Source organism: Aegilops tauschii, chromosome 1 (assembly GCF_002575655.3).
Source record: "Aegilops tauschii subsp. strangulata cultivar AL8/78 chromosome 1, Aet v6.0, whole genome shotgun sequence".
NCBI lineage: Eukaryota > Viridiplantae > Streptophyta > Magnoliopsida > Poales > Poaceae > Aegilops > Aegilops tauschii.
Window position 1 is genome coordinate 31,835,352 of NC_053035.3, and position 7,779 is coordinate 31,843,130.

The window sequence follows — 7,779 nt, forward strand, 5'->3', positions numbered from 1 at the left end:
AAACAACCTCTTGCAGAAATGTAGGGAAAGGCTGTGTACAATAGATCCAAAGTGGTCGGACCCTTCCCCGGACCCTGCGAAAGCGGGAGCTACATGCACACGGGCTACCCTTTTTTTCGTGTGGTACTTGATTTGTAAGTTATCAGTATTTCTTGTTATCTGTTTTTTCCTATAATGTTAGTATCTTCAGTTCTGCTATGGCCATAGTTTTTTCCTTTTTTATTTAAGTTCTAAATGCCATTTCTTTGTTTATCCAGACCTTAATTTTTTGTCCTTGGTCAATTATTAGCCTCTTTTTCTTAATTTCAGTATTTAGTTTTTTCTATGTTCTTTAGTTACTTGGTGGAGGGCTGCAACAGTAGGGGCTGTGTGTTTAGTTTTCTCCAGCTTTGTTTTTCTTTTTGAATTTTCGGACCGAGCATTTCAATGCTGGGAGTAACTTCCAATTATCGGAAATTCAATATACTACCAAAGGGCCCAAGTAAGTTCCCCTCTAACTCAAAGCACTCAAAACACTGCTATATACTATGCTTCCAATAAGGGTTTTTATCATTTATGCCACCGGTTGTGTCCCACTACTCAGTTTTGCCATTAGAAGTTACAGCTGCTCAAAAATGCCATCGATCCGTGAGATGCTTGCTAAAAAATGCCACTGGACACCATTATTGTGATCAAGGTGGGTAACAAAGACCCTTCAGCATGCAATAGGAGCTCCTCCTGGAGGGTTTCCATCGCCATCGTCATCGTCATCATCATCGTCCTTGTGGAACTTCAACACTGCGCCTAATATTGGACCAAACGCAGTGCTCTTGTTTTTCTTCTTGGGTGGTTGTTGTTTCTTTTGCTGAAGAAGCTGCAAAAGTCAATTCCTTAATCTTGAGAAAATTAATTGGATCCACACATATATACAGACTATGATATCTGTACGAATAAACTAAGTTCCAAGAAATTAACTAGTGGAAAATATATACAAGGCTTACCTTCTTAAGTGCTGCTCTCATTTCACTGCTAAACATATCTTTGTTTGCCTTACCATACTCCATTAGTTCTTTTGCATTCATGGTCTCCAGCCTTGCCAGCTGCCAACCATGTCATTGTATACAGAAATGATGAGCAAGTATATATGATACAGTTGTGCTAAAAATAAATTAAATATATGTTCTTTTGATTCCTAGCTAAGAAAAGGTGCTGCCTCGGTCGAACGTTATTTGTGAAACAACGAGATTGTAAACAACTAAACATTGAGACACTCTCCCAAGTAACCAAAAGTACAAATAACAAAATTGATTATATATCATGATACCATTTACCCATGCTTTGAATTCCTTGATGTGCCCCCTTACTGAATTATCTTCATTATCACCTGCAGCCATATCAAACAACAGGATGATTGCCGGGCAAATGCCTCCTTTAGAAACTACAGGATGATCACTGTTTTGGTGAGGGCTTGTTGTTCTAGTTTCCAAGAACCTTAAGAATGATGAGTTTTATTTATAGGAGAACTTCACCATCAGGTTAGTCTCACTGCTTATATTTTTAGCACAAAATATAGATTAGTTAAAGCAAAAGGCTACTTTGATTATTTCTTGTGAGAAGATATGAGCTATTGCTAAAAACTACTTTACAGTATGCCAACGAAAACTGTGGGAGTTTTCACTGGATTTCAGGGCTAGTTTCATATTGGTTTCATATTGTACACCCCGAAGGTAATAACAGCTGCATGATCATGTCCGCAACCACACACGAGCATTATGACCTGAATTCTTACATCTGCAAGATGGCTCTTTAGCACGATACTTTCTTTGTGATGAACTAAAGAAGATAAACAGATCATGGTTTTTCTTGGGATATGTACATGTTCCTCGTCCCTTCCGCACAACCCCAACTTTCCCTTTTCCTTAATATCTGCTCGTAAGTAGTAACTGCTGCGGTGCTGCCTTATCCTCAGAAAAGATAAGGTGGTGCTAGTTGTTATCTTCTCCCATATTAATTGCTTTTCTTAAGTAGCTGATGTTTTATTGCCAAGGCAAAAACCCTCTAGAACAAGTCATGCCATTAAAAACTGCCAAATATTATGCAGACTATACAATGATGTTGGATGTGCTGTTTCCACGTATTACATTAGTAAAAGTTATTTTTGAGTATATAAATAAATATATTTCAGGAAAAGAACACTTGCAGATGCATGTAAAAGGTGCCACTGGGTTCTTTTGAATTTCCAAAGTGTCTCCTGAAACCTTTGAAATTTTAGCCAGATTCTAGGAGGGAGTTCGCATGGTTTCTTGGCCTAAATAAAAAATTAAGCTACTCACTGTTGTTCTAGCACATTCTAAATTCAAGGAAGCTAATGTTTAGGGTACACAATTATGTCCATTTCAGTGCTAATAGTAACTATATACAATGTCTAATGTTATTTTAGACACTTCTTGTGTCTTCAACATGCAAATAGACTACAAACTTTTCCACAAAAAATTTGCATGTTCCTACGTAATATTCTACAGATGAGAATAGCCTTTCTCACTTAAAATTCGAATGAATGGAACATGAGAGGTCTAGATCTTTTTTCATGGATCTTTGTCACCTATGCATGCGGGGTCTAGATCTACATATAAAAATAGCATTGCTCAGAAATAGATACGAGGACAATTCACATCCGCCCCGTCAACTCTATAATTTGTTTTTTAGTATAAATGTTTGTGTGAGGCAAATACGACCCAGCGATTATGTTTGTGTTCACTGCACAGGTGGTTTGCCTTTCATATCACTACCCAAACACTATGTTTCAAATCACAACAAACAACATCTTAGTATGTGAAAGAAGAGAAGAACCTTAGATGTGCATAGGCTTCAGGTCATGATAGGCTTGACAACTATCATCAGCGCGGCAACCACCTGGAACACATGTTTGTACACTGCAACAATATGTCATTACTAGCACGCAAGTTTTTTCTCAGATGTAAGAACATGTAGCATCTGAGGATGGGTCTCTTATATAGAGTGCAAGAAAGGGAGGGGGTATTAAAAAGTAATATGAAACGTTCAACGTGATAAACGCGACGGTTATTTGTCGCCAATACTGCCGGTGATAAGTCGCGACAAGCATGTGCTGCTTATTTCCGGTTATCAATCAGAACATTGCAACTACGTACTTGATGTGTTTTATTGATTCCAAAATATAAGTTGAGTGATCACGAAATAGTGGGTCATTTCAAAGAGGACGTATTGAACAACATTATCTTATTACGTTGAGTACTTATTTTGTTTTGCTTGGCGTGTTCTCCTGATGGCATGGAAACTAAATATTAACAACCATAAATAGAGGGAGATTAATTGTCACCGAGGGTTTCAGTATTATCCTCAATTGCCTTGAGTAAATTAAGCATCTCATGAGTTTTTCCCATTTCCATCAGGCAATTCCAGTGTTATTGCGTGAATTTGTCGTGTGGGTTCATTTTAGTACACCAAATGAACCCATATTAAATAACCCATAAACTTTGCTCGGCCATTCATTTTACGAAAGAATAAACACTTGCAAATGGGATGCCATGATGGCAATGACACACTAGACCATGATGGCGCGCATTGCGGCACCTGTGTATTTTACGAAAGAATAATAGGAATTTGTGTAGATATATATATATATATATATATATAGATATGAAACATTAATGTTTGATATGCAGTGGTTATTGGTAAGTAATAGAGTAAGATAATGTAATTAGTTAACAATGAAGTGCTATGGTATTGAAGCCTTCGTAAATTTCTGCATAATCGAATAAGATAATGTAATCTGTCAAAAAATCCTTCGTCGGTTTGATTATTAAGGGATGTTTTGTCACACGGATAACATTCACTCGGTTTATGTTTCAAGTGGTATACTGTCACTTGGTTTACCTTCAATCGGGTTATACAGAAGGCCAGCAATCAGTCAGATTAATGGTGACATTATTTGCAGCATGCCACTACGCATTTAAGCCTGACTTCATCGGCCACTACTAGTGATGATTAAAAATGTCTCTTTCTGTAGTAGTGGACACGAATTACTACACCTTAAGAAACCATGTAAGTAGGTACTTAGGTGCCCTGCGGGTATAGCGCAATCTATATAACCCTATCCCCGGCATCCGGCTACAGGTTCGCGACCATTGAAATCTCATACTCAAACGCAAGAACACGTTTCAACTGCTCAGGCGAAGTAGTTGGGATGCTCCTTGTGCCAGTCCTCAGTCCGCTATGCTGGTAAAATCTAGTTACCACATCATTGTTTCTTATTGGAGGTATTGTCAGGTTTTCAGTTTCTGTATGTTTTATTTTTTTTAGAGTTTTACAAGTATGCAGTACAAGTAGTAACAACATTTTGAGTTTAATCTTCACATTTTTGTTGCCACATGGGTAATCTGCCACTTGTACTCATCATTTTGTTTGAAAAGAAATGGGACTGTACATGCAGTGAAGTTCTTGTGTTCTTCAGTTTTTGTTTTGAGTTCTGTACATCTTCTTGATAGGGAAAATATGCACATAGCAGTGGTGTTACTCATGTGCTCTCTTTTGTTGTAAAGAAATGGGAGGAATTCACTTTGCTTTTTTTTTTCATTTTTTCATCTATGTTTCTCAACCTATTAAGGTTATCCTCTATGTTTTCAATATTTTTTTTCTTTTCTGAATTTTCGGGGTAAGTGATGCAAATGCAAGCCTTGGACTGGGGTACCAGGGGAGGAGGTCGGGGGCTATAGGCACCCCATTAACAGGGGAAGCTATTGTATGTGTTAACGGGTTAGCTAGGCGGCCCGTTAGGTACAGGAGGACGCGCTAATCAATAGATGACCAAAGAAGCTGGCCCACGCATTTTCGCCCTGAACCCAGGAAGAAAACATATGTTCTTTTTTAACTGAGTTTAGGCAGAGTAGTCAGTGTAGACACCTGTCAACCCATGATTGGAACAAAAACCCGCCTGAAACAAATATAAAAACAAACGTGTGATGTTTAGTCACTCTCACTCCCTAAAATTACTGGAAAGTCAACCGAGAGTCGAGGTTGAAGTCGAATCTGGTCGCTTCCATCGACCTGCTAGCTCTGTGTTTTGTTCTTGGTTTCTGAATCATTAGTTTAGTTTCCATTGTGGTTTGGCAATTGGCATCACCGCTGCAGAACAATTGCTACTCCTTTCGTACCGGTGCATTAGGCACATTAAGAAAATCAAATAATGCCAAAATGCTTAGACGCGATGCATTAACTCCCGACCTCGTACTTTCTTTCTTGACAGGAAAAAGGAAAACGGCCAATAGGAAATGTGGGACGTGTGTGCCTTCAGTGACAAACTATCGAGCATGGCATGCAGTGGTATTAACTAACAAATAAACATTAAGTTATGTCGTTTTTCTCTTCGTCTTAGTCGCGATGCACCATCTAAGATGCCTAATGTATCAGTATAGAGGGAGTACTTGGATTCAGCCTGGTCGAAACGACCGCGTTGGTCCCCGCAAAAAAAGGAGAAAAAAAGGAAACAACCGCGTTGGAATTAGAAACCACGCCAACATATTAATAGCTACTTGTGTGAGGAACTTAAGGCACCACTCCGTGTGGTAGCGCTGCTCAACACCGGTGTGAGCTGGCGGACCCAGCAATTTCATAAGTCCTGCCATTTGCACATGCATGAATTCATGTGAAGCTCGAACATACCAAACTTATCTCCCAAATATCTTAACGTTACTTTTTACCGAACTGGGTACTCATTTTGCTCTGTGTATTTTTTTCCCAGAAATCGGCAATAAAAGCAATTGACTTGTATGCGCCTAAGCAGTATACACTCTACACCTACAAAAACAGTATAGACTCAAGTTCTCAAAAGGTTATTTTGTTGAAGAATATTTTATAATATACTCCCTCCGTCCCAAAATAAATATCTCAACTTTATACTAACTCTAATATAAAGTTGTATTAAGATTAAGACACTTATTTTGAGACGGAGGAAATACAACTTAACAGGAATCTGTTTTTTAGTTGGAAATTGCTGCCTTTTAGTATTAATTAAGTCACGACACACTCCGAGGCCACCACTGAGCACACAAACTCCGGTGGTACCTGGAACCAAGTCTTACAACTTAAGAGGAACCTACAGTATGGCTAACATGGCAACATGAGCTCCACAATAGGGCACCTTTTTATTACCATAAACTAGCGTTACATGGGATGACATCCAAGCCACACTTGGTCAACACGAACAACACTAACTCCAGACACATACTTATTTATTATTACGATACATAAATAGCCATAAAGGATAATTTAGTCAAGCACTTTTCAGTACCGACCTATAGAACCTTTGGGGGTAACAAAGACCCTTCATCGTCCATCGTCCTTGTGGAACTTCAACACTGCACCCAATATTGGACTCAACGCGGTCCTCTTCTTTTTCCTCTTGGGTTGTGGTTGTGGTTGTGGTTGTTGTTTCTTTTGCTCAAGAACCTGCAAAGGCAGATTACTTAATCATGAGAAAATTAATCGGATCCACAACCATATAGACTATGATTTCTGTAGGAATAAACTAAGTTCCAAGAATAACTAGTGGAGAATATATATATAAGGCCTACCCTCTTAAATGCTGCTCTCATTTCACTGCTAAACATCTTTCCGTTTGCCTTACCATACTCCTTTAGGTCTTCTGCATCCATGGTCTCCAGCCATGCCACCTGCCAACAGTATCATCGTATACAGAAAGGATGAGCAAGTATACATGATACAGTTGTACTAAAATTACTTCAATATACCTAGCTAGAAAAAGTGCTGCCTCGGTCAAACGGTATTTGTGAAATGCGGAGGTTATAAACAATAAACATTGAAACACCCCCCACAGTAATAGAAAGCACAAACATCAACACTGATAGTATATCATGATGCCATTTACCCATGAATTGAATTCTTGGGTGTGCTTCCTTCCTGAACTATCTCCATTATCACCTCCAGCCATATCACTACAGGATGATCACTGCTTATATATGTGAGGGCTGATTGTTCTGGTTTGCAAGATCGTTAGGAGTGATGAGGAGTATTTATAGGAGAACATCACCATCAGAATTCTCTCACTCCTTATCTTTTTAGCACCAAATAAAGATTAATTAAACCCAAAGGCCACTTGTTGACTGTTTCTTATCAGAAGATGTGAGCTGTTGCTATAAACCGTTTACAACATGCCAATTATATGTAGGACTTTTCACCGGATTTCAGGGTCCAGAACTACACGCGAGCTTTACGACCTGAATTCTTACATCTGCAGGATTGCCCTTTAGCACAGATCATAGTTTTGCTGGGGATAAGTACAAGTTCCTCCCTTTATTTTCCGTAATATCTGCTAGTAGTAACTAGCAACTCTTGCCTTATCCTCGGAAAAGGTATGGTGCGTTTTGTTACCTTCTCCCATATTAATTGCTTTTTCCTAAGTAACTGATGATGTTTTATTGCCAAAGATAAGACCCTCTAGTATAGGTCACGCCATTAAAAGCTTCCAAAGATTATGCAGAAGGTTGCATGTGTTGTTTCGGTGTATAGGTCACGAGCATGCGAATATCTTGTGAAAGAATACTCGTGTATGAAAATAAAAAGTATACATGTAAATATATTCCACAAAAAACAACACTTACCTTGCATGGACAAGTAAAAGGTGGCACCGGGTTCTTTTCAGTTTGCAAACTGTCTCTTGAACCATTGGAATTTTAGCCAGATGCTAGGGAAGGAGTTCGCGTTGTTCCCGGCCTAAACCAAAATTTAAGCTAGTAACCGCTG

At 38.8% G+C, this 7,779-nt stretch overlaps 1 long non-coding RNA gene across 1 annotated transcript; it reads right to left on the bottom strand.

The window, feature by feature from the left end:
- Positions 1–494: 494 nt before the first annotated feature.
- LOC120967010 (uncharacterized) lies at positions 495–3,293 on the bottom strand. Its single transcript, XR_006665780.2, has 3 exons — positions 2,830–3,293; positions 981–1,363; positions 495–853 (listed from the first exon to the last, which is right to left on the bottom strand). It is a non-coding gene; the product is annotated as an uncharacterized lncRNA (long non-coding RNA).
- Between the last annotated feature and the right edge of the window lie 4,486 nt (positions 3,294–7,779).